Here is a 27,358-nt window from a genome sequence, read left to right on the forward strand (position 1 = left end):
CCTTCTAAAGCAGTGGGTGAACTATAAATTAACGACAACTCGTAACCATGTAACTTTGATCGTTTTTTTTTTTTCTAATTTTTACCTGTCTGCATCAATTACATTTACATTTTTTTTTTTTTAAAGACTTAAAAACGATCAGATTATTCGTCAAATAAATGTGTCGCATCTGATTTCGCGATCGATTTCTCTTTCGAGGATATTTAAAAATCTTTCGAACAATTTTTATCGAATATTTTACTTTAAGATGTACTTGGAGATAATGAAAAATTAGAGGGAAATATCCGCAAGAAGGTTAACGATGGTTGTCCCACATCACAAATCGACGTATTTTCTGCTCCACAGGAGACAACTAATTAACAAAGTATCATGCCGTTAGCCAAGCTGTAATTAATTTACGGGTCGTCGATTAATTTAACTGGCGTAAAACAATATTCCAACGTTTGTCGTTTGAGATTCGAGTGGGAATATCGTTTGACAACGATGGTGTACAGTTTCGAATTACGGATAGAACTCCGCAGACCCGGGAGGAGAGAAATCGAGGCGATTGTATTTGTTCGAAAATAACTCTTTACGATCCCGTTGTTACGACGAATCGATAACGGCGATTGATTAACACGGAATAACAACAATGTTTCGTATCGCGTCGAAACAACACGTGGAAAATGATCGAAGATGATCGATTCGTGAAAAATTTTCTGACTCGTTCCTTCGATCGTACGTTTAATTTTCGCTAAATTTTTCACGATCGTGATTTTATGGAAAGAAGTGGATAATGATTAACGAATGCTTTGTTCGTTAAAATTCGATCCGTTAAAAATGCACGGACGAATAATATTCGAAACGGTTGCAACGGTACAATACTCATAAGTTATGAATATAACGAGAGAGAGTTCTTTCGGTAATATTTTCCGAACCTTCTTTTTTTCTTTTTTTTTTTTTTGAAAATTCCCTTTGCGTTCAGAAAAATCGACTGTAATTATTCATTTTTTAAACGTCGCATTAATCCATTAAATAACCATCCCGTATGACGTTATTGTACGATAATGCTGTGCTACAATATTCATGCTACACGGATATGGAACGAAAGATTTTTTGAATTCCATTTTGAAATTAGTTATTTTTTTTTTCGTTTACTTTCATACGTTCTACTCGAGTAGATTACTCGAAGATTAATATCTTCTCGCAGGATTCGCGATATATAAAACGCTTGCTCTTGCTTTTCAAAATACTTTAATCTTTGCGATTAAAATAAAACATCCTCCACTGCAAATTCTTCGTCTTGTCTCGCAAGGCTGTTGAAAGAAAATTAAATCAACTCGATCGATACTTTCCCTCTTCTTCATTGAAAAAGGAAAAAAAGTCTAAAAATTCGTTCCCCCAAGATTATTGAGAACCAAGATTATCGAACCACGAAACACACCAGCCACAACGAATACACGCACGCGTCGAGCACCAATTTCGTTTCTCAACCGGTATCACGGCCATAACTCGCGCCTTTCCACCAGGGGTACATTTCATATTCATCGTCAATTTTCACCCCTCCCCTCCCCCTCGAAACCATACACCATATTTAAATTACAACGGAAACGATATTTATAACCGGTTTTCGCGCAAATACAACGAAAATATTAATATATCCCAGTTTATCGGCCGTTTAAAATCGAGGCGAACGGGGAAAAAATGTTTTGCGCCCGCGGCCGTTATTTTTCACGGCCGTGGAAGTTTAATTTCGCGCTCTTTCGGGAAAGAGCGACCGATAGAGCGCCTCGGGTCCCCTCAAAGTAACACTGCGAGATTAATTGTCGTGTCGTCCTCTTGTTTTTTTTTTCCCCCCTTTTTCTCTTCCTTCCCCGTATTTTTATATATATCGCGCTTGCGCGAATTTTCTCCTCGCGTTGTTTTTCCTTTCCTTTCCTTTCTTTCTTTTTTTCTTTTTTCTTTTTTTTTTTTTTTTTTTTTAATTTCGCCTATCCGTTTCGAGTTTCGTTTTTTGTTTCATCTCGACGATGTAAATATTGAATGAAATTGAGCGTCGGGATTTACGTCGCGTGGTGCTCTCCTCGCGTAACGAGTGTTTATTTTCGCGTTCCCGACCGTTCTTCCTCCGTAAATAATACGTTTTTATTGCGTGCTCGTTGCAAATAGGGTGAAAGAGAGAGAGAGAGAGAGAAAGAGGGGGGAAGGAGAAAAAAAAAAAAGAGCCTTAATGAAGTGTTGCGGGTGCTCGTAATGCGACACGATTAAACCGTGAAACGTGTTTATGCGCCGCTTGCCGTGAAACGGGAGAGCCCCGTCATGTTTCGAGGGTGTCAACTCGAGACGATCAATGAAAAACAGTTTGTGTGGACGAAACCGTATCGATGTTTCGTAGTTCTTACAGTTCTTAGGAAATGGAAAAATTAATTAGCTTGATATCATTCATTCCTTTTCACTTCACGTGTGAAAAAACAGGATAATAAGGCTTGGAACAATCGTCTCTGAAAATTAAAGAAATTCTATACGTATCATAGATAAATCATTCAATTATGAATGAAACACTTTCAAGAAGAGATGTTTCGTGATTCTTATCGTTCTTGGGAAGAGAGAAATAAACAATTCACTCTTTATAGATATTTCATCCAAATTTCCTTCTCCTTATTTCGTACTCCTGAAAACAAAATAGGACAAGGTGAGTGAAAGGTTTGAACGATCGTCTCTGAAAATGAAAGAAATTCCACGTGTACCCTAAATCAACCTCAGCTCAATCGTTCAACGAATTTACTACTACTACTTCGAACACTTTTGAGGAGAAAAACCTCAATTTCCATCAAGGTCAAGAACAGCAGAGGTAGTTCAACGACGGCGAACGACCCTCGTCGAAAAATCAGGCGGTGGGGTGTTTGCGAGGGAGATTACACGCACGCAGTGTCGAGGGCTCGCGATGCGGGCCACCCCTCGTAAATATTCATTTAATCTGATCTAATCTATACGAACATATTCTGCGCCTCGTGTAATTGTCGGCGAAATTGCAAATCGATATCTAAATGGGCCGAGCCACCCCTCCAGATATTGTGCTTTACAGCCATTGGGCGAGCGTGTTCCTCCCGCTGTGGCCGCCTTTCCGAGAGAGTCCTCCGAGTGACGAGCAACTTACGTGCACCCCTGGCGTCTAACCCGTGACCCCCCCTCAACTTTCCACCATGTTTTCCACCAAAGTGGCGTACCAACCGAATAACACACGCATTCTACCCTTTTGCGTAGTACAACCACCCCTATCCTCGATTAAGCGGGTTCGTTTTAGCGGCGCCTTGTCCCGAGTTGACGAGTGGTTGATTGACGGTGTCTGAGGGAAGCCACGGATTGCGAGTGACTTGGAAAACATTTCGTAGAACACGCAGTTATTTCACGTCTAACGTGAAATTTGATTCGATGAGGATTTAAGGTTTTAAGGTTTCGGATCGATTACGAATGTTTTATAATTATTTTTAGCGGATTAATCGCTTCGTGGTTATTGGATTGTTGTTGTGTCGAAGGATTGGAATGGCTGACGCGGGATGGAAATGGAAACATCGTTCGAAGGTTTCTGGCTTTGGGTTGGAAAATTTTTTAGAAATAAAAAATGGACTTTGGCGTTGTATCTTGGTGGTGTGGTATTTTATTCGATATGGCAGAGGTAAATAACTAAAGTGAGGATTTTTCCAAGGGTTCTTTGTGTCCCATTTGCCGTTTTCGTTCTTTTGTTGGCTCGTTTTTCTTGCCTTTTTTTTTTTTTCGTCGGTTTGTTGGTCCTTTTGGTTTGATCGAGTTTGGTTGGCCGAATGAATGCAGAGGAGAGGGATTTTAGTTGTAAATTGGAAACACGATACATGGTCGGGGGAGACAAAAGGAACAAGGGGATCGAATTGAAAATGGTATTTAGTCACGACGTTCCGACAACCGTGTCCTAACAATCTCCCTTTTTCCACAATGCTTTGTCCGTTCATATACACGGGGTGTCTCGAAACGAAATGTCTTTATTTCTGCCTCGAAAGTTTTTTTCATAGCTCGCCTGAACCTGTTGCTTCATTATTTCAAAATAATTTTAATATAATTTTAAACGATTCCAGATTAAAATAGAAACGGTGGTGTACAGCATAATTTTCATTTATCATTTTAAATTAACGATATCTTTCAAAGGAGGAACGAGATTTTATTTTTAAGTTAATATTAAGCTTTGAATAGAAGAAATACGAAAAAATTGAGAGATATATTTATCAATTATACACGTGTTTTTCCATCTACGTGTTAAATCAGAATCAAATTTCATTGTATTTATTTATAACTTGCATCGTTTAAATATTGATCGCGGATTATACGCGTTTCGACGAAAATTAGATACGAACAATAGAAATTGGATTAACCAGTGATATAGTCTTCGAACATAATTATGTATATCGATATAATATACTCATAATCAAATATTTCGAACAATTGGAAACAATTGCTATTTTCACACTTTATTACGTATTGTTATTAAACCATGTCGTTTTATCGAATAATTTATATATTCATAAATTCGATGAAATATCAACGAAGCAAGGAATGAATTCGATCTTCTGGCAAATCGATGATTTGCTTATCGATAAATCAATAGCTTCGTCGTAACGTTATATAGTCGTATGAAATCGTTACTAATCCAAAAATAGACAATTTATATTTCTATGCGTATGCAGCATGGTTTCAACGTATAGAATGCAACTTTACTCTATTGTTGTCCGTTTCCAATAGTGTTACTATATATCGAAGATTTACGATTTTATTTTTGTTTACTAGATAGCCTTCTAACTTACTTTTCCTAACTCTTCATCTATATAAATTTATTGCAACATCGAATTGCACGAATGATCAGGAGATAAATATTAAAATAGGCTAAGATAAAAGCATTTTTCCTTTTTTTTTTTTTTTACGAGATGAAAAAAGGAAACAAGAAACAAACAAGAAACAGGAAACAAGAAAGATAAAATAGATCCTGTTCCGAATCTAGTTCGTCAAGAACGTATCATCGATCATCATATATATAATTGTATAAGTATAACGTTATTATCGAGTAAATGTTTTCAAGATTCGAGTCTAAAATACATAGTAACTAAGGTATAGTTAGCAAGGAAATAAACATGTTTTTCGTATATTTCGCCACTCAATATCCGCCTTCCGCCAAGAGGTTCCACGGCTCGGAAAATAAACACGTTTTTCGTTCTTACGACTAACGTGACACACGTTGCAACTCAATATCCGCTTTTCGAACCGGACACCCTATGTGCACAGTGGACGTTTTCGATCGTTTCGGCGCGTGTTAGGTCCGAAACTGTGCGTGCCTTGTACACACCGACCGCTGTAATGGATTTTAACCCCCTTTCCCCACCCTATAGTTGGCGCATGTATCCAACTAATCTTCGATAAATCTTCGAAACCGTGTCGATCCGTTTACGATCCGAAAGCATGCATCGAAGAATTTTCTCGTCCTAAAAATCGTTCTCCTCGATCCCTGTTTCTTTCCCACCTCCAATCAACGAAAGTAAAAGAAGGGACGAGCGACATCGAGTCAAATATGAAAGAAAAACAGCTTTTCTACTTTAAACTCTTTTATAATGTGTAATCAGAATCTAACCAGAGAAAGAGAAGAAAATAGATTTGTTGTAATATCGCGTGTAAGATCCCCTTCTTCCTTCTTTTTCCTTCTTTTTACTCCAACAATTCTGACAACAACTCGATAATTAGACAGAGTATGGAAGACTTGCAATAGTAATCCCCAATTGTCAAATATCGTTGGTACATCTCGATAATATCGATTCGAGGGGAATAGAGGCAAACGAAATATATTTCTCTCTTTAAAATCGAAACACCGTTCTCTTCCTTCTGCATCCTATCCAGAGAGAGAATTATTGGACATCTCGTCTCTGTTACACACTCCTCCCTCGTTTGTTCCTGTCACACGTAACAAAGCGCCACACGTCGATCCCTCTCTGCCTAATGTCAATAACATATATATTGCACACCAGAATTATAATACACCCCCGAAACTAGAGTTCTCTGCGTATGATATACACACACATACATATATATATACCTTATCAAAAGGGTTGCGTCGATAACACAACGAACAGCATTGAAGGAGAACAATGATCGAAGGAAATTCTTCGAGGGATGGCTCGATTAAAATTTACTTTACGGTTAATTTACGGTGGCGTGGCAGCGATTAACTGCGTGATATCCAACGTCAATCCAACGTGTTGTTCGGGATATAGTGTATCGTGTGACCGTGGTAACTCGTAACGCGGCTGCGAATGGCAGGAGCAAGCGCGAGCAGGAGGAGAGGGTGGAAGACGAGGGACAGAAGATACAGTTGGAAAAGGGAGAGAGAGAGAGGATTTCGCAGGCACCACCTGTGCACCGCGCAGGGGACGTGATTTGTACACAGGCTGAAAGGGGAAAAGAGATGGATTGGATGGAGAGGTGGTGGCCGGGTCCGTTTTCAAGGATTTCCTCGATTGGTATTCCAACGATTTTTATCCACTCGGTGCTAACCGATCTGATCCATTCGTGAAGAGGTGGAGGGGTGGAGAGGTCTGCCGCAAATTAGCATTTTACGAGCGACCGTCGGCACGCCAGACCCTGTGGGGACAATGGAGGGCCGCGTTAAATTCGCTGGAAAGAAAAGCGGAGAGAAGTGAGAGAAAGAGAGAGAGAGAGAGAGAGAGAGAGAGGGAATCCATTATCTGGATTGAGGAAAGCCTGATACTGTCGGCTGTTTTATGCAAAACAAGACGTGAAATGCCGGATGCAAATGTCAGGATTCGGAACCCATCTGAAAACGCGGATGGACCCGGTGGATGGTGGAGGAAATGATGGGCTAACTCTCCATTTACTGCCAAACAGTGTTTCTCTCGCCGTGTCCACGCGTGAAATTTAACCGATCTTTCAACTTTTCTCCCCACTTTAACTTTCACTTTAACTTAATATTTGTAGGTACGTATCGATTTAAATAATTATTGCATCCACTTTGATATCATCTATGGATAACTCTCTTGATAATTTATAAAATTTGTCTCACAAATTGAACTGCACTCCTACAATCTTTACAGAACTTTGAGTTATTCTTTAACTAGGCATAAATATATAATAAAAATAAATTCGTTCGTGAAATTTAACCCTTTCGTTACTACGAGTGACCGTAGTCGCTATGCACGCGTCGAGTATCTTTCCCTGGAAACGTAGCATCGATATTTTGTTTTTATCGTCAATTTTTTTTCTTCAATAAACACCGTCAAAGCAACTCGGGTTGCAGCGAGGCGTAATCGTAACGCTGTCGATCTTTCTCGAGCACCGTGCGCATTTTTGGCGCGGGGAAGAAGTCGCCCGTAGCGAAAGGGTTAATGGATCGTAGCATCTTTTAACATTTCTCTCGATCGTTCGCTTTAACTTAATAATGTTTTTAGATATGTATCGATTTAAATAATTATTGGAACCATTTTGACCACTCTATGGATAATTCTCTTGATAAAATTTGTCTCACAAAATTGAACTGTACTTCTACAATTTTTACAAAACTTTGAGTTATTCTTTAACTAGGCATAAATACATAATTAAATACATTCGTTCGCTTTAAATATTGATTAAGCGTTCGACGATTATTCGATTATAGATAAATCTTGGTAAATCGTGAATTTAAAAATGATGAATCTTTCTGCAATCGATCCCGGTTGCGTTTCGCTTTTAAAAGAGATTAGCCTGTTGAAATTAAATTTCCTTATTCGAGGTCAATTTCCAATTCGATTTCACTCGGTGAATGCGTTCAACGAAATTATCGGTTCATTTTATATCCCGTTTCGTGTTCGAATTCATTATTAGAAAAACTCGCGGAATGGTGTCACCCTTCTCAAGGAGGCTATTGTATCGAAATGAGCGGTTTATCAATGAGCGTTGAGTATCGCCATTGCGACATTTGAATTTGACGATCGAATCGGTAAGGGAATGTTTAGAAATTTTATTTTTACGAAATCGTGAATCCGATGTTTCGGTGGATGTGATAGCGCTGTGAAAGATGTATTATTATGGAAATTTCGTGGATTAATAAGCGTGTAAATGACGAAGCCCTGCAGGCTAGTCAAAATATAACCAGAATTCTCACGACACAATTTAATTCCCAGTTCCCTCTCTAATAATTAAACAAATTCTAAACTAGACGGAATGCAAAAATCGCCAATATTTCAAAACAACGAAAATAAGATCCAAAAAATAAATTTTTAAATAAAAATATTGAAACGAGAAAATATTCTTATCGATATCAAGCTAAATCTTTCGAGCACCGCGTTTTAATCTACTAAATCGCATCTCCAAAAGACGCTTACAGAATCCAATTTTTCTTATAAACACCTTAATAATCTACAGAATTCGAGACAATATCGAATTCCTGCTTTAATAAGCGTCCAAACGACGACATAAGGGACAGAGGTGTGTTTCCATTCGAAATTCGTTTCGCTGAAGACGTTTTTGTAACATTCTCCTTTTCGAAATTTCTTCTCATATCGTTTGTTAATTCTCTTCGAACGATCTGTCCACGCACTCTCCATCGTATACACGCACGATAAAATTCGAAATTATTCGAGCGTTGCACGAAGCCCCATCGCAAAACAATTGCATCGAAAACATCGAACGAGGCCGATACTCGAAGCGAGAAACGAATTGTTCTCTCGTTCGTTGGATGAAAATTTCGCATGTTCGCGACCTCTCCTGCCCTCCTTGCTCCATCGTATTGATGAATTTATGCACGATATTCCAAGAACGGTTGGCTGAAAATTTTGCTCGATTGCGCCTTTCAGGAGTTATTTTTCATAAGCATAAAAGCTGTATTATTATTTTTTCTGATATCGTTATTACTTGATGAAATTATAAAATAGTTCAAGAGATTTTTTTTTTTTTCATACAGACATTTTCTGTGTAAATAAAAATTCCATAGAAATTCTTTTTCAGATGATATTTTTATACATTTTTAATAAATTCGATTGTATATACACGCGATACTCCATTTGCTGTATAACTCGGTGATCGAAATTATTAAATCAAATCATTATCGCTCGTCTGGAAGAACGAACTGCACAAGTTCATTTATAAAACACCGATCCTCTTTGTCCTCCCCTTTCTTGTTACCACCTATGCCACTGTTACGATCAAAACGTTAACAGTCGCCGTTTAAAAAAGCGGTATAGCCATCTTGCGTTATAATTTATTCTCTTTTCCAGTGTCGGGAATAAGGGAGGCAAAAAACGTCTTGGCGAAAAAAGAGAGGCGGGGTGAACGAGCGAATGGCAAGAAAGGTTTCAACCGTGGATAAAATCTTGAATAACGCTCTCGGCCGCTTAAAACAACAGATAGATTTATCCTCGAAAAACATTTCCTCCGTTTCAATTTTTTAAAAATTCTTCTTCTCTTCGAACAATCGAATCGACCGTCCGCGTCGATTATGGGGAGGAAAAAAAAAAGAAAAAAAAAAATTGTGAAATCACGGTGAATATACGTTCGAGCATGAAACGTCACGATTAATTTCGATGTGTCGGAACGTTTCGTTCCTGAGGCGTAATAAATTATCCCGATCTGTGGAAGACGTTTGTCAGACCGAGATATCTGATTGGAAAGAAGGATGGCTAATATTTTTTCCTTTTAGGTGGTTAAATGGAGTATTTATGGATTTAAATCTAACGGCAGGTTCAAGTGACAGGATCTTTTCTAAAATAATTGGATAATATTTAAAGAAGGCTTTGAAAGAAATAGAAATTTTAAACTAACGTAGAATATACGTGTGTACAAATTGAAAAAATAAATTGATATCAAAGAATAGTTTCTTCGAGAAATATCTTTGATTGTTTCTCTATCGTTCGTTCGCTCGAAAATCCTATACTTTCCACAGAATTTGATATAGCATACCGTAGCACGTATCTCCTCGATACGTCATAAGTATCTATCTCGTTAAATATTATTGGAAAAACAATCTATCGCGTCACGAAATTGAACGCCAATGAGACCTGTGTCGGGAAGAAGAAAAGAAGAAAAAAAAAAAAAAAAAAAGGTTCGATCTCCTCTTCTTATACCGATTATCCGGTATAAAACTCGAACGAGAAAGGTGGCTATTCCACGAGTTAAATGTGCCATAAGTAATGCATCTCCGATGGAATGCGTACGCTGGAAAAGGATTACCTTCCCATCCGATGAATTTTATTCTCCGATACTGAATACGCGTGCATATAATCTCAGAAATCGAAAGGAAGTCGATACACGAGGCTCGAAACTTTGAATTTTGAACTCGTCGAAATTTCGAGGTATTTCCACAATTTTATCCACTCATCGTTTCGTCGCATTTTAATCCCACTGATTAAAATTTGAACCAGACATTATCTATAGATCATCGAATTATTTTATATCCTCATCAGATATTCCCATCGAGACGAATAATTGATCTTATTATTGTATATAATTTTTAAAAATTTAATTCACAAGCGGAGGAAATTTTATTCGTCGCGGTTAATCTTTCTGTAACAAGTGAAGAAGAATGAAATGAAAAAGAAGTTTCTAGCTTTACGCTTACAAAAAAGAGGAAAAGAAAAAGAATCCTCCGCTTCGCCACGCACACTCGAAGAATCTCGAGAAACCCTCGAAGAATCACCTCGATCCTATTCACACCTCATTCGTTTACTTACGTCAGAATACCCTCGCCGTCTTCTCAGACATTACCAAGAGAAACAGACGGACCGTAGCACGCGACAATCTCGAGAAGCCTTATCTCAGACGTCGTGAGCGCGACGCGTGCGAGGGTGAGTTTTACGTTCGAACGTAATGCCCGCTAGATCCCATTTACCCCGCATATCTGTACAAGTTCTCATGGATCCCATTGATTCGTCCGAATCGCGCCACCTGGAACAGATCGTTACTTCCTTTTCCCAACATTTACAGCGTCGAATCTCTTTATCACGAGGAAAGTCGAAATAATCCCTTTGATTTTCTTGATGCGAATTACTTTTCTTCTTCTTCTTCTTCCATATTTTTTACATACCTCACTTATAACTTCCATATGCAAAAGTCCAATATTTTTGTCCATGCTTCTATTATATTCCTGATATAATAAATGTTCGTTTAGACAGACGCATATCTGGTTAAACAATTTTGCCATTTAATTATCACCTCGATCCCTTACGATTTTAAAATAAATTTAAAACTCCGTTATCTCGATTCAGATCTAAAAAATAAATGCTGGTCTCGTCTCAAGGCGAGGCACACCTCGCGCATCTTTTAACCTACGTTATTTTCCTTTCGTTTTCCTTTTTTTTTTTTTTTAACCGCCATTATTAACGAGTCCCGGGATGATATATCGTCCGGGGCAAAATTGGCCGCAAAACAAGGAAACCTTCTTGGAAAGCCGCATTTAGCAACGCGCGACGAGCAGCCGCCTGTCACCCGGCGATATACGACCGCCATTGGATTTTGCTTGTGCAATAACGCAAAGTCGCGGGAATATTTCCCGTCCTACTTGACACGTGATAGAATCGGCCGAGATGAAAAATTGCGTCTCGTCCCGCCGCGTATGTAACGTCCATGTGTGTGTGTGTGTGCGTGTGTACGTCGATAGTTGTGCACGCATCAACCCTTCCGCCTCGAATCGAACACATCGTGGATGGGGCCGTTGAAAAGCCGGCCGACACGATGGAAAGTTAATTGCGCGTGAAACGACTCGCCCTTCCGTATATTCGCCGTGTATCCACGAACTCGAAGAAACACGTCGAATATTTTCATACATGGATAAAACGGCAACGAGATAGGGGTTGGTCGTTTGTTATAAAGCGGTGTGGTTTTATCAATTGAGTTATTTAGGGGGAGGGGGGGGGGAGTCTCTGTTCTAAAGGGGAGGTTATGACCCGAGGGGACGTTGCTCGGATGGAATTGGGCTTAAATCGTGGGGAGAGAGATAAGTATGTGTATTGGGGATATTTATTGCCCGCAATTACGTCGATTTCTTTGCGATACTCGCGTTGAGAGCAATTCGAGGGAAAATGAAAATGTACGTTGCGCGTGATATTTTGATTGTCCGTAATTATGTTGAATTCTTTCTTTTTTTTTTTTTTTTCTCTTTTTTTGCGATAATGTTGTTGGATTTGTCGTGCGAGAGTTTGTAAATATTAAACGAAAAATAAGAGTAATCGTTGCAAGCGTAGATAATAAATGAGAGAGGAATGGATTTTATAAAAATTCCACGTGTTACGTGTATGAATTTAAAACCGATGTAATCTATCTCTTTTTTTTTTTTCATACACAGAAATTGCAACGTTAATTATACGAAATCTAAATTTAAAACCAGAGAAGAAGGATTTTTTTTTATGTTAATTCGCTTTCGGTTTTCACTTCAATACAGGAAAAATAAAAGTTGTTTCCAGAAAAAGGGTTGAATTAATTAAAATACCTACTGTTACAATTTAATTCATTTTTTTTTTTTTTTGTGAGATATATCATTAATGTAGCTTTTACCACGTTGTGATAATAATTCAAAGCATTTCGTCTGTGGCTAATAATCCTGTGAAAGGGATACGAAGCTAATCTTTGCGTTAATTTATACAGCGTTGAACGTAAAATTACCTTTTCATCTTCGTTTCGTCTTTTAATGCAATTCAAAAGGAATAACCGCGGATACGTTTAAAGTAATTAAATTAAATATCATTAAGGTAAATCATAATGTAAAAAAAAATTCTGGTGAAATAATTTTCGTTTATGTATTCGGAAAAATATTCGCACAAGTATCCATGCAACTCCATTTTAAACTCCATTTTAAAATACTTACTTAACCTCGATATTTTTATTCTTGCAAAATTCTCCTTCTTCAAAACATAATTCGAAGGAAAATCATCGCTACGAATTACGAGTTTGCTATCAGCCTTTAACCAACAAAATTTCTCTTCCAACTCGGTCAGCGATTTTCAGAGACCAAATGGAAGATTCGGGCAGAGACGAACAAGTTCCTCGAAAACTCGAGGATGAAAAATCCTCGATTTCCAAGGTATCGCCAGCTTCTTCGAGGCGACATTTATGGAACGAGTATCGACAAGTCGAGTCCAGTAGGAATATAACTGATTTTTCGTGTAAGCACAATGGAGAAAAGCAAAAAGAGGGTGGCGTAGATTTTTCGATTCGTCAGAAAGGGACCAAGATGAAAGTGATTAAACGAGAGCCAGCTAAGAGGACAAAGGCGCGTAAAAAAGAATGAACAAAAGGAACCTCGAAATACTTGTTTCCCAAAAAACGTTTGAATTTGAAATAACGAAATATATTTGTAAAGTAGTATTTTATCATTACAAATATTTTATCAATTTTTTTTAATCATTGAGACAAAACTATTAATATATAAACGTGAAAAAAGAAAAATACAAAATTAAAATGAAATGAATAAGTTAATCATCGAATGTTATTCTTATTGATGAATGTAAGATTGAAACAATTGAAATAAACGAATAAGTGACGATTATCACGTCATGGGAATTGTTTTCGTTAGAAAAAGCGCGGATTGTTCTCGCGTTTGTTACGAAAGATACCCGCGCATAAAAGTTACTATTCTTCGATTATTCCTCGGTTATTCCTCACCCTTCGTCATCTCGTTTCTGCTTTAACTTTGTTTCCAGCCGCAAAACCACGCTATTAAAACGAGCCATCCTTCGACTATGGCTTCTTCCTCGATAGGATTTAACGTTATAGCGAAAAACTATGAAGGAAGATCGAGGCAAGGAAGAATAAGGATAATATAACGAGGGATAATAAAATCTTTTCACGACGATGAAGAGATGAGAATTTGCGATGATGATGATGATGATGATGAAGTGCTACAAGTTTTATTTAGTAGTTGCGAATTTTCACGAGAGATTTGTTTATGATGTGTATCGTAAGAATATAAAAAAATTTTTGAAAATCCATTCAACATATTTTTATCTCTCACGGATAAATTTACAATCAAAGTAAATATATTTTAAACGAATCGCTAAATCGAAAGGTATCCCCTTTTTCGACCCTACTTCGTGCACCGTCCACACGGGGTATATTGTTCCCCAATTCGTCCCTCATATTCTATAACCACGCTCCATCGAAAGTGTCACCAGGGAAAATCGTATTACACTTACGAGGAGGTCGTTATAGCGCGTCGAATATGTCAAGACGCGATAATAAATAATCCTCCCCCATAAACTATAACGATTAGGGGTGAGTTAACGAGAGCTACCTAAACCATTGGCCCGAGATGAGACTGTACACGATATATTTCTTTCTTATTTTTCTTAATTTTATTAATAGCACACAAAAATTTCTGACTGAAAATTAATTAACACGTATCTAATTATTTTGCACAATGGTACGATATATTCTAATGTTAATCAATCTCTTTTCCCGCGGTACGTTTATTCAAACGTAATGCTTATTTAGTGCTTTCTTTTTATTACCATGACACTTCCACTCCATGTAACCGTGATTCATTGGGATTACAGTAAAAAGTAGGGGAAAACAAGAATCGTAAGTAGAAAGATACAGTGGTAATGCCTTCCCATTAATGGTATCCCTTGGAACGATCGTGAAATCCTGGAAGAAAGAGAGGCCATCTCGCGAAACTTGCGCGAAAGTTGAAGGAGACTTGAACAGCGTGCTAAAGGGAACCCTCCCCCCGATTGTTTCTATGTTAATGTTATGGAATCGTGGTGGAGAACGATTGTTGAACGGTGAATCCAAATGAAATCACTGAAAATCATCAACGGCCAACGGCCTTCGTTTAAACGATAATTGTATCAATTATGACATTTGCGCGTTGTTATTGGAGTAATTAGGATAATTTCGTAATCAAATAATAATTCACGTTCTTTCCTCTCTCTCTCTCTCGCTTTTTTTCGCGGTTTAAGGAAGATTGATGCCCGAATGCAAATACGTTTAACACGTGAAATAATCCTTCTTCTCGATCTGAATGAATTCCATTCAAGATATGAAATTTTCTTAATTTCAAAAGGAAAGAAAAAAAAAGCGCTTCGATTTCTTAATATCAATTCCTTTTTTTTTTTATTATCTCACGTCTGAATGAAACCACTATTTCCACTCGAATCCAGGATCGAAGCAAATTGATCGAATCTGGGTTATCCGTAAGTAGATGGCGACAACGCCATCTTTGTTCGCCGTTTCCCCGCTCACAATGGCCACTCTATCCGTCTTGTCCGCTACATCCATCAAAACTGAGTTGCACAATCATGTTACGCCGTAACTTGTAAGTACGCTTCCATTTACGCTCGCCCTGTTTCCTCAGTCGGGAATATTCACGAATTAGATTAGCATTCAGCCGCGCTGTAAACGTGATAGCCTAACCGAATGTCGGTGCGTGCTCGAGATAACTTGAACGGGACACGTGCAAGAATTTCGTGATATCTTCAAAGATTGCTCCACATCTTATTCGCTCGAATCTTTGCGAATACGAGATAAAAGAAAATATACAATAGATAAAGGAGGAATATAGAAAAGATAAAAGTATTTTCGTTTCTCTCGAACAGAAGAGATACAAAGAGAACGTTCTCTCTTTCTACGGATTGAATTTCAGAGATTAGCCGAGCTTCGTCCCCGCCCTTTGTTTTACCGGAAGTTTGGAAAACAAAAATTGAACCGCTTCCGAGCGGGAAAAATTATAACTGAAACGGAGGGGGAAAGTTTCGTTTTTCACCCGGCCAGATTGTTTCTTTCGACCTGCTTCGAAATGATTCGCGATGCAAGTTAAGTCCCGGGAGCAAGGAAAATTAGGATTTAATTTTCAATTTGAAAACGATATTACAAACCTGTAATGCGGCAAACCGAGAAACTTTCTTTAAAGTTCTTCTGGTCCATCCTTTATTTAGCGAGAGGAAGAGAAAGCGGGGTTAAACGTTTCATTCCTTTTCTTTTATTCTTGTGCTTCCTCCGCGGTCATACTTAAGTTTTCCACATTTTAATGGATTCTACTAACGAAGATGCTTCTCTTCCTTTTCGACTTTTTCCCATTAATCGATGTGTAAGTTCTCGCTGATGAGTCTTGCTTTATTTTATTTTTTTTTTCTTTTGTTTTTATTAAAACTGGAAGATGTATCCACAAGATGGATTCGAGATTGGTTTGTTAATACGTTGTTACAATTTAAATTTTTAATAATTCTACGTAAATATTACGTGAAGTGGTTAGGTCGATTCTAAAGTAACTTTAATTCCACGAAAGTTTAACCGATCGAGTCAAGATCAGGTGATTAATTTCCCATTTTTGATATATTTTCCTGTCGCAAAATATTACATATTCGTTTTTTATTTATTTATTTATTCAAAAGTGGACAAATTAAATTCTTTTTTCCCGTTCCATTGAAAAAGAACCTACAACCTTCTTCGATATGTCCCCCTCCGTCAAAAAAGAATCAATATCCAACCAGCTACGATCCTAGATAGATAAAAGACACGAAATGTAATCAGAGAAAGGCTAAGAAATAAAATATAAACATACCGGAGGAAAGAAAGTAGAAGGGATATCGTGTATACTTCCTTTTTGCGAGAGAAGAAACTCGTGGAAGAAAGAATATATCAAACAGAGCCAATTTTGAATATTATCTTTGCAAAGAAGATATGCACGTCGCTGAATTACAATATATACTTTTCTCGATATATGCTCGCCTCCAATAACGTTTAATGCTTAAACGCTAAACCGAAGTCTCTATTCGACAGCAGTCGAGAATTAAAGTTATCGAACAACACTTTGTGCCATACGTAGCGAAGACGAATCAAAAAAACGAGTCGGGCAACGCGTAAAACTTGATGCCCCGCCGTAAGAAGTTTTCTCATTCGCCGAACGTTTGCCGTGTCATGAACCGCGCCCGTTAAAATTATGTTACTTCTACTCGTAGCAGTGGCACGAAGACACCTTTAGATACCGAGTAACGACCAGCTCGAAACGAAACGAACGCAACAGCAGGAAGGGAAAAAGTGAGGAGAGGAGTGATACGAGAGAGAAGGAGGAAGAGAACGGAAGAAGCAAGTTTCCGGTATCGATCGACACAACGGCAAACCCGCACGAGAGAGGAATAGAACACGTCAAGTTCCTTCGGTTACCTCGCATAAATCATTGCTCGATTGTTGCAACGAAGAAAAACCGAGGAGAAAACCGAGTTGTTGTAATTTCACCTGGTGAACTCGTGACCCTGTTCGTAAAAATCTACCGGGTTTTGGGCCATTGAAAGGTGCTCGGCGTGGGATTGGACACGAGTCACGAGATTTAGAATTAGATAATTAAATAAGATTATAATTCCATCTAGCTCGATCTTCAAAATGATCTTATTCAATAATTCTCCATCGATCAGAGTTTGAATCATTCAAGGCTTGATCGTATCGTATACGTAAGATTAAAAGGATGAAGAACTCGTACGAAAGAACGCGAATTTTTTGCAGTTAGGTCACGAAAATTATTCTAAATAATAATTGAAAGAAAGAAAAGAAAATTCAAAGTACACGTGATCCTGTCTACGTATCATGCAACTTGAAGTTCGAGGCTTCAAGAGAGACAAGTCAGGTTAAAAAGGTTAAAATTATGAGGTTAAAAAGAACGATCGACATTGGTGGCGAAATAAAAGACGTGGGTGTGCGAAATAGAATAAAAGATGAACGAGGTGATTTGGAGGCGATCGCCGGCGTCAGGTGTTCCTAGGATATATGTACAATTCTCTGAAGGTTGGGCTGAGTTTTAAAGCAGGGTGGCGGAAGAGGGGGTCTGAGCTAGGTTGCAGCTGCGGCTGCTCCAACCCTCGAGTGGATCAACCGTTCCCCTGGTGTAATAACGAGCAGAGGGAGGAGGAAACCGGGTCACGATGCCCTCAGAAATTAAACGTAACAACTGCTGTAAAGGCGTAAGACGCGAATGATTACACGGTGGGATTAATCCTCGTCGAAGAATTAGACGTGCTCGATAAGAATGTGTCGAGAAAGTTTCCATGAATGAACTTTGCAACGAAATCGCTTTGCATCTTCGATTCATCCCCGATAAAACTTTATAAACTTTCCAAAAAAAAAAAAAAAAATCGTGATTGCTTCTAATCCGAGTTAAGGATGCTTTCTCTTCTTCTTCGTTTTTTCAAAGAGATCATTACGATTCTTCTTCTTCGACTGTTCGTTACAATTATTGTTGCAAGCGAAGGTTTCGTGTTGGTCGATGTTTGGTTATTCTTGCTTGTTCCTTCGATGGACATTTTGTACACGAAATTGGTATTGAAGATTGCCTATCGTTTCATAGCCGTAGAGGAGAATAAATAATAGATCAAATCGCTGAAAAACTGACAAGTAGTTTTTCGATTATATTCAATTTCCAGAGATTTCGCTTACTCTTTTTTTATCCAAACAATCGAACGAGAGAAACTCCTTCGCATTTGCCTCGACAGTATTCGTACACATATTCTGGCACAATAGAAAATATACAATGCAAAATCCATTTCTAGAATTCCGCACCCCAGCACGATCGATAATACGCGACAGAGTCAAAGCCTGAGATCGAACACCACTTACGTATTACAATCGATTCACCAATGATACATGGATTCTTTTACGATTTTGGATCAGCGTTACACTCTTTTGGCAGCTTGCCCATCTCCATGGCGCTTCCATAAGTCTTCTCGAGAAGCAGGACCTCCTCCTCGATACCACTACTCTTGCAACATTCGGGACATACGACTGTGACGTCGTGATCGTGATAACCAGCGCCGAAATTTTTCAACTCCTGCTGAATTCGAATATAAATCGCCGTCCATTTCCGCTGGTGACGATCACACCAGCTCGATTAACCGTGTCACGCGTGTACCACGAGCTGCGGGAATTGTAAACCGGAGATTATTGCGAATGTTTGAATACAAGAATCTGTTCCTTTTATTTTTCTTTTCGATTCAATTGATCGTTGGACGGTTGAGTGGATTCTTTTTGTTAAAAATATCGTGTCTCTAGGTCGTAGTATCCTTTGTCCTTAGTGGTAATACGGTGGAACGAGGATGAGAATTTGTAAGATAAGAAATAGGAACTTTTTTAGTTTCTTCTTTCTCGATATATTTTCGGATATTGTTTGCAATTATGATTACTTTATGATGTGAAAATAATTTGTAAAATTCAATGGGCGCGCAACATCAATCTGTTAATCATCATAAATATCATTCACGATTATTAATAATTGATGTTAAATTGTAGGATTTAATTACGGTTATTCAGTTACATTAATGAAATTAAAAATTTAAAATTATCAACGTATAACGGATATAATTATAAATATTTAAACAGATTATTTTAATTCCTGATTATCAAATCTGAGTTTCAAATAACGTGCATATTTTATCAATAAATCCTGCATACGTGACAAAAATATTTCGATCAGATCGAATCCGATTTATCACAATATATTTCCCGCCCTCCTCCTCATTTTTCCAAACTGACTGGAAAAAGATAAGCCTTTCCTTCCATCGAATGGGAGATCTTCCTCCCTCAAAGAAAATTGGCCGCGAATCAGTATTCACCAGCGATAGAAATTAATTCCTGATCGATCACTATTTCACCGCAAGAATTTTAATAAGGTGGAAGTTTACCTCATCGATATTTTCTCTAAACATATATCAATCTTCAATCAGACGAAAATATCATTCCTCTTCCTCGAAACGAAAAAACCGAGAAATATTATTTCTTTCCTTTTCTTTTTTTTTTTATTTATCACGACATAACGTGAAATAAAAACACCTCGTCAAAGACTTCCTATTTTTTCTTTTCTTCTTCTTCTTCTCTTTTTCCCCTCCTCATTCAAATGATTCTCTATATACGTATCCTTGCTCGAGGCGCGCCTCCTCCTCGCACATAATAATCTAGACGAGATAAAACATGGCTTTCGTTGCGTTCCACGCTGGAGAAAATACCGTTCCGGTTTGCGGGAAAGATGTTTCCGTCCGTCTGCAAAGAATATTTCCTTCGTGTACAGGGAGCGTTCCGACGAAACCGTGAAACGATGGGTCGTTCAGTACGAAACTAGTTTACATTGTTCTCCGAATCCACCTTCGTGGAAACAAAATGCAACGATGAACGCGAGTATTTAAATCATCAATATTTAAAGACGCGTTGTTTTCTTGATTTATAATCGTTAAAACATTTATAATCGTGTTCACATCAGACTCGCCAAAGTTTCTTCATTTTTTGATGAAACGTACGAATGAACGATTTCTTTTTTATTTTTCAACGAAACTTAACGTGATTCTTTTTAAAATGATCGAGATGTCGTTTCAAGGGAATGAAAATCAATGCTCGAAATTTTAATGAATTTTCGTCTCATTAAATATAATTTTGTAATGGTGTCGAACAGTGCGAAATTTTAAATTAAAAATTGTTCAGAATGTAATGTTTTATCACCGTGAAATAAAATATAATTGATAACTGATTTCATCCCCTGAAAGAGATTTCTCGTTGCTTTATGTGCAATTTATTATGTTCTACACATGTGTAAAGTTTTTTCGTTGAAATCAGAATATATTCGAGTTAAGTGAATTTCCCTGTAAAATAGTATTCGAATATTTTCACGAGCCACTGGATATTAATTTAGAAGATAATTTTTTTCTTTTTTTTTTTTGGTTGATGTGAAATTCTTTTCTTTTTTTCAAAACTTATATACACGTGATAAATGGAATTTATATTTCTTAATATTTTTTTTATGGTAACGCTCTTTCAAAATTCTCTTCTACCATTTATCCTCAAGAGAACTTATCTCTAAATACATACATTTATGCATATAAGGATAAAGATGTAAATGTTACAAATTATTCGACCAGAATTCTAATTTCCATTTATCATTGCTATGCTACTTGTTTCAAAATACCTTGTATTTCTATCACTCTTTTTTTCTTTTTTATTGCTTAATTTTTATTTTTAATCTATCCACGAAAAATTTTGAACGATAAATTATAAACTATCATATTAAACACAAAAAATATATAATTTTTGTTGTGGATTTAATAAAACGCAACTCTTCAAAAAACTTAATGTATCCTTTTTTAATTTCATACAATCTTTTTCTAAAGTGATTGTATCTAGTTACAATTTCTTTCAAACAAAGAATTTTCGATATGGATATTGTTACGTTTTTTTTTATTTCTACACAAAACAAAACATTATTCTTTAAATCACCTATTCATATTAAAAAATGTATAGCGCACAACAGCATAGAAATCGATACTATTCTGAATACGAGGCATACAAAAGCCAACGGAAAACTAATCAACCAATCCATCTAGACATCTAGTTTCTGAAAAATTAATCCCCTACAATTTTCCAATTTTTACATTTCACTTTCTTGTTTCAATCAAACTGTTTCATTTCGGTCTAAACTTCGACATAAAATTAAAAGAAATCACAATATTGAATCAAATACTTACTTATCAATTTTACGAAAAAATGACTCAAAGAAGTCAACGTCACAATTCTAAAAATCACACATTTTCTCGTTGAAATTAGAATGTTCTCAAAAAAGCGGAGTTGATCAGTTTAGCCAGCCGAGTGCCTCTTCCAGTGCCCTAAATCATTTCAATGGAATCATCCATGAACGAAGCCACGGGACACTCTGTATACAGGATTTATATTCTATCGTGTGTCGAATCGTTGAATCTAACCGTGGCTCGGAATCCAGTAGACAAAGAGGAGGCACGACTGGAGGGGTAGATCCGAAAACGCGAAAAATTCCCAACTTTTGAATCAAGCGTGATCAAAAAACGAATTCACGCGAGATATCGAGCCGTTGATCACATTGTGCCGAGTTAACTTGGAACCGTGTACGTCAATTATAAGCGAAAGAGAATGGAAAACAGAGAAAGGGAAAATGTATCGGATGCTGAACGAAAAAAAAGGAAGAAAGGGTGAATTGCATCAGTTATGCGTTTCGAGGAAAAAATTCGCGAGCTCGTAATTACACCGATAACTCGCACTAAACAGATAATTATCGATTTTTTCCTGGTATTCTCCGCCCATATTAATCGTATTCCTTCCATTCCAGGTGTTTTTGCAAAGGCTCGAGCATCGCGACTCTTATGCTCACTTGATTTGAAATCGTGCATCGCGAGGTGAGTCATTTTTTAATTTCATTTGAAATGTAATCTTGTTTTCTTTCTTTGAAAATTTTTCCTTTGAGGATACTTTCTTTTGGTATTTTCGAAATCGACGGAATGAAATTGTGACGTACGAGAGAGTAATATTTTATAATATTATGAGAGAGGTATCCAATATCGAACAATTACAGTCAACACCGAGAAAACTTAAGCACTCTTAACCAGTTAGCCTGAAAACCACTCCCATGAGAAATAGGGTTTCCTTGCTTGTGCCAACAGAAGCATCGATGTCTCGTGCCGCAACCCCTTGTGTCCCTAATTAGCCACAAAATTTGTTTGTAACTCAAACGATCGATCGTTGCATAATTTCGCCGTTAATATATCCGTTGATCAAAGATCGCCCGTGTAATTTAACCCTTTTGTTAACCAAAGCTCGCCGAACGTCGCTCACCCCGCTTAAAGGATAATTATGGCCATCCGTCAAAATCTCACGTTAATTTAACAACTCTAATTGCTTGTAGCATAATTCGATATTCCTCGATGATTAAATTTATTAAACGCATAAATCTACAATGTTTCCCGCGATACAAACGTTTCCAAATGCTTAATTATTGAAATTTTACTCGATTTCGAGACACCTGATATTAAAAAAAAAAATATATATATATATATGTATCACAAACTCAAATATATTATCGATAAAGAAGAAGAAATTAGGGAGATGCGTAAATTTGTGTATAAAATCGAGCGAATTACCGATTTTAACAATACAAACAATTTAACGATGCTGCAACATCTCGTGAAGATTTCTAACCGCGAGACTTTCATTTCCCAGTTCCGCGGAATAAATATTCCATTGGTGCACTCGTCGGGACTCACTGTCAATTCGATGGCCTCTCAAACAATATTTATTTAGCCAGTATCGATTTCGTTGGCATGATATTGGTTTCCCGTACCTTGTATTTCTCTCTCTCCCTCTCTCTCTCTCTCTCTCTCTCTCTCTCTCTCTGTATTTTCGTGCGCTAAATCTCTGGCCCCTCCCCGCCGTTTCGTTTTCACCTATTTCCATCGCTATTTCTTCCACAGTCGATCAAAAACGCGCCTCCGAGGCAAACTAATTTATAAACATTCAAGATTCGAATCGTCATGTTTTCCCGTTCGATCGACTTAATATGGACGGGGGGAAAAAAAGAATTTTTTTTCATCGAGATAAAGAGAAAACATGGAAGGAGAGAGGGGGTAACAAAATCAAAAAATAGAAACGTCAAGAATGCGGGGAGGAGAGATGAAAGCTGTTTCCGAGTGCACAATGCTATTTCCGGCACAATGATGGATTCAATTTTCGACAGCGAATACATTCGACTCGATGGATACGATATTATCTTCCGGAACAATGGAATAGACTAGTTGCTTGTCTTGCGTTTAAATTCATACAATGTAACGGATTAATTTTCTTATTAACATCATCGATTAATTAATTATCGATGTGTATCTAAAATATATATTTTTCTTTTACGTATTATCGTGTTGTACGTGTTATGTAAATTTCCGTGACGAAAATGGAGTAATTTTCAGAGAAGTTTATTCATGTAAATTGTAGAATGCAAATATTCCACTATAACGGTAAATGTTGACTCGAGTAAATTTGAATACGAGTTCGAAGTAATTGTACACAGATGAACGAGGTATCGATGTATTTGACTTACAAAAATATAAGTGATGAAACCCGATGTGTTAAGCGATGTGTCCTTAAATATGTTTTTTTTAAACTTTAAAAAAAAAAAAAAAAAAAATTCAAATTTATCGATCCACACCTCGTAGATATATTTCTCAAAAAATGTTTTAAAACGTTTCATCAAAGGCAATCTTTTTACAACGCAGCAAAAAAAAAGATTTCGTAGCCCTCTCTCTCTCTCTCTCTCTCTCTCTCTCTCTCTCTCTCTCTCTCTGCACGTACTCTATAAAACCGCTTTATGAAATGTTAAAACAACCTCCTCGATAACGTTGAAAAATATAATTATACCAGCCAGATTCGTCGGAACGATCGCAATACGTTGAAAAATTTGCCAAGCTTGCCATCTCAATTTTTGTTGCACTTCTCGCGTTGCACCTATCCCGGTTATCATCGTTGACACGCAAATAACGACGCGGGAGTTAGCGGTTTTAATTAACGATATTAACGCATCCCGTCGTGTGTACTCGGAAACGCAGTACACGCAGAGAGCTGCCGGTGAAGCTCATTTGTGCACCGATAAAGCGAAAACGCGAGAGCACGTCGTATTTGTTCCGCTTTATTTCCGTGTAAAGATGTCGACTGATATCGTATATATAATCTAAAATTTTCGAAATTAATCTTAGATTTTTATCGAATACACCCGCGTGTCACGCGAGATTTTTTAACGTGGCTCTCTCGCCCAGTCTGGTCGATTTACATGTACTAAACCGCCAGATAGCGTTGTTGTGCACGCAAGATGGCGCACAATGGTCGATCTGTGCTCGAGAGTATTATTCAGTTTATAGATATGGAAGCGAGGATGATTGTTTGCCAACGAAACACGCTCGAATCGGGGTTTCGTTCTAATAAATAGGAATAATAAGGTGTCACTAGGGGATCGTCACGCGAGCCTCTAACGATTTTATCGGCATATCGGCGGAGAACAATGTGGGCATTCCGCTCGATTACGATCTCGTAACAAAATAGTGTCGTTCGTCTTCGTTCGTTAATCACGATTCTGCTTATTATGCTATTATGTCTATATTGTTTCGACGATAAGACGAATACACACACACACACATATATATATACATACAATTTGAAGTAATTGTTGTATAAACATTACGAGTAAAAGATTATTTCTTATAAATTATTCTACTCTGTTACGCGCAACACTCGATTACTGGTATTAAATCTTTTAAAAAATTATAGTATTTACACACAAAGAGTTGTATTTTAAAAAAATGTTCAAGGAATCACTATTAGAATTTCAATATTTTAAATGTTTGTATTATATAATATCTATTAACGCATTCAAATACTCTACGATTTTCGAGCATGGATGTACATAAGTATACGTCATATCCTTCCGTTTGATATGATTATGATGTGATTATACTTATGGCCGATTATATCCATGTGCTATTAGCAGGTAGTACGCGTATAGAGAGAAATTCATATGGCGCAGTTTCGTGGAATCGACGAACCTCTCGAATCGGATTTCAAGGATTAATTACGGAGAAAGGTGTATTATAAGAGCGATCATGAGATAATCCAATCTATTATTGCCTTATTAAGTCGAATATATCCAGTTACCATGTACTATATAGGATACGTAACATTTTTTCGAGACAGGTTACCATAATGCCGATACGTCTTCAATATATTGCGCGATGAAGCAACGCATTTGCATAACGATCGTCTCTATGGGAAACCAAACTATGCAAATAACACAGACACAATATCTATGAAGTACGCGTTAATTGTCACGAGTGAAATCGATACAATGTTTTTTTTTTACCGTCGAAGAGCGTTTCGCAATATTTTCAATAAAATAGTTTGAAAATTCAAATTTAAATTAAATTACGGTTATCAAATTTTCCAAAAAATTGTTGTTATAAAAATATTTGAAATCTAAAATACACATTGAATACGAGTGACGTGAGCACGAGAATTCTAATTCGACAATTGACACGCATCACGAATTTTTTTTTTCGAAAAAATGAAAAAGAGTGTTCCATTTCGTTGCATTTCGTTTTATAATATACGTTTCTTTTACTTATCAAAAAGAAAAAAATCAATATCAATCACCGAGAATCCTTTTCGATTTTTCATACTGAACGTATCACGACGGTAACAAACTTTCTCTCTATTTACACTTTTCTGTCATAGATATAAATCCGTCCGACAGACGTAGCAAAGAAGAACGTAGGAAGAAGAAGGAATCACATTAATCGAAAGAAATATCCAGGATACATGGGCTTTCCATTTGGCCAAAGCGTTAAACGTCACGCGTCGTTCTATCAATCGTGCTTCGTCAGTTCGATTATCCCTTGTGTCATTCGATGTGATCTGCGAGCGTTTATGCGTCTGTCCGTCAGATAGATTTCTCCCTCTGATTGGCTGTAAATAATCGCTTTCACGTCACGGTGGCTCCTCAGCCGTGCATCATCCCTCGACACCCAAGATATTACAGTCGTTTCGATGCCTCCAATTTTTCGGATAAATTATCTTTTCCCTTTCTCTCCCATTTTTACGGAAACAATAGAATTAAGTGCACGAAAATCTGTGCCATCGTTTATTTAGAGAAATCTTTTGAGACAATTTCGTTTATACCTCGCTTTATTCTCTCTATTTAGATATTGGAATGAATTGATCGATAAAACTTTTATCGAATCGATATCTTTCTTTTTATCGTTTAGTTATCAAAAAATTTGTCCGGTTCGTTTTCTTTCTCTTTGTTCGTCCGCTTATTGAATTCTGATGCATCTCCTCGATTATTTTCGATTCAATCATATTTTTCTCGCGAAAATATAGAATAAAACGATGCTCTTATTTAAATTTTCGATTGATTAAAAATTATTCGATATTGTCGCCTTACTTACGTAACTTTAAATATCCTATAATATAGGATATTAAATTTTAGAAAATATCCATGAAAAAACTTTACTTTGTTTTTTTATTTAAATCTCATTGAACTTGGGTCTTTCAAAGAAAAAGAAGTACGAGCAATTATTATCGATCTGGTGAAACAGAAGATCGCAATTTGCATCGACACGGAAGATGAAATCGCTTTATTAAATTCTAGTAGAAACTATTTCACTTCGTTACAATCAGATTAATTGGAGATAAGCGGGTGATCCAGGGGCATCGAAATCGGAATGCGAGAGGATAGAAACAGTGATCTGGCCAAGTTTGCTTCCCTCGAAACGAGTTGCTTGTGCAGTGTACGCGGCGACGAATCCGAGAGCGCAACGATTATCCGTTATACGGTTAATTGTTTCGTGATACTGATAAGTTCGTTCCTGCTTAGATGCACTCCGTGATCGTTCTTGTTTTACAGAGAGTACTACTATTTGAGAGAATTATTTTAGAGCTTTGGTAGTTTCCTGTTTCTGGTTGATCGTTAATTATTATTCTTAATATTTCCAATATAGTATAGTTGATAATTATATTCATGAGCGTAGCTTTATAATACGAATTAATATAAATTTCTTTTAATTCTATATAA

The 27,358-nt window shown here is 37.1% G+C and overlaps 1 long non-coding RNA gene across 1 annotated transcript in view; it reads left to right on the top strand.

The window, feature by feature from the left end:
• Positions 1–27,358, top strand: part of LOC147657143 (uncharacterized) — a 183,629-nt gene that overhangs the window by 138,381 nt on the left and 17,890 nt on the right. The window contains exon 4 of the long non-coding RNA XR_015292835.1: positions 22,082–22,148. This is a non-coding gene — a long non-coding RNA (uncharacterized LOC147657143). The remainder of the gene's footprint in view (positions 1–22,081; positions 22,149–27,358) is intronic.

The sequence above is a fragment of the Apis florea genome, unplaced genomic scaffold, assembly GCF_048593485.1.
Source record: "Apis florea isolate Af1SG1 unplaced genomic scaffold, ASM4859348v1 contig_3203_pilon, whole genome shotgun sequence".
Classification (NCBI taxonomy): Eukaryota; Metazoa; Arthropoda; class Insecta; order Hymenoptera; family Apidae; genus Apis; species Apis florea.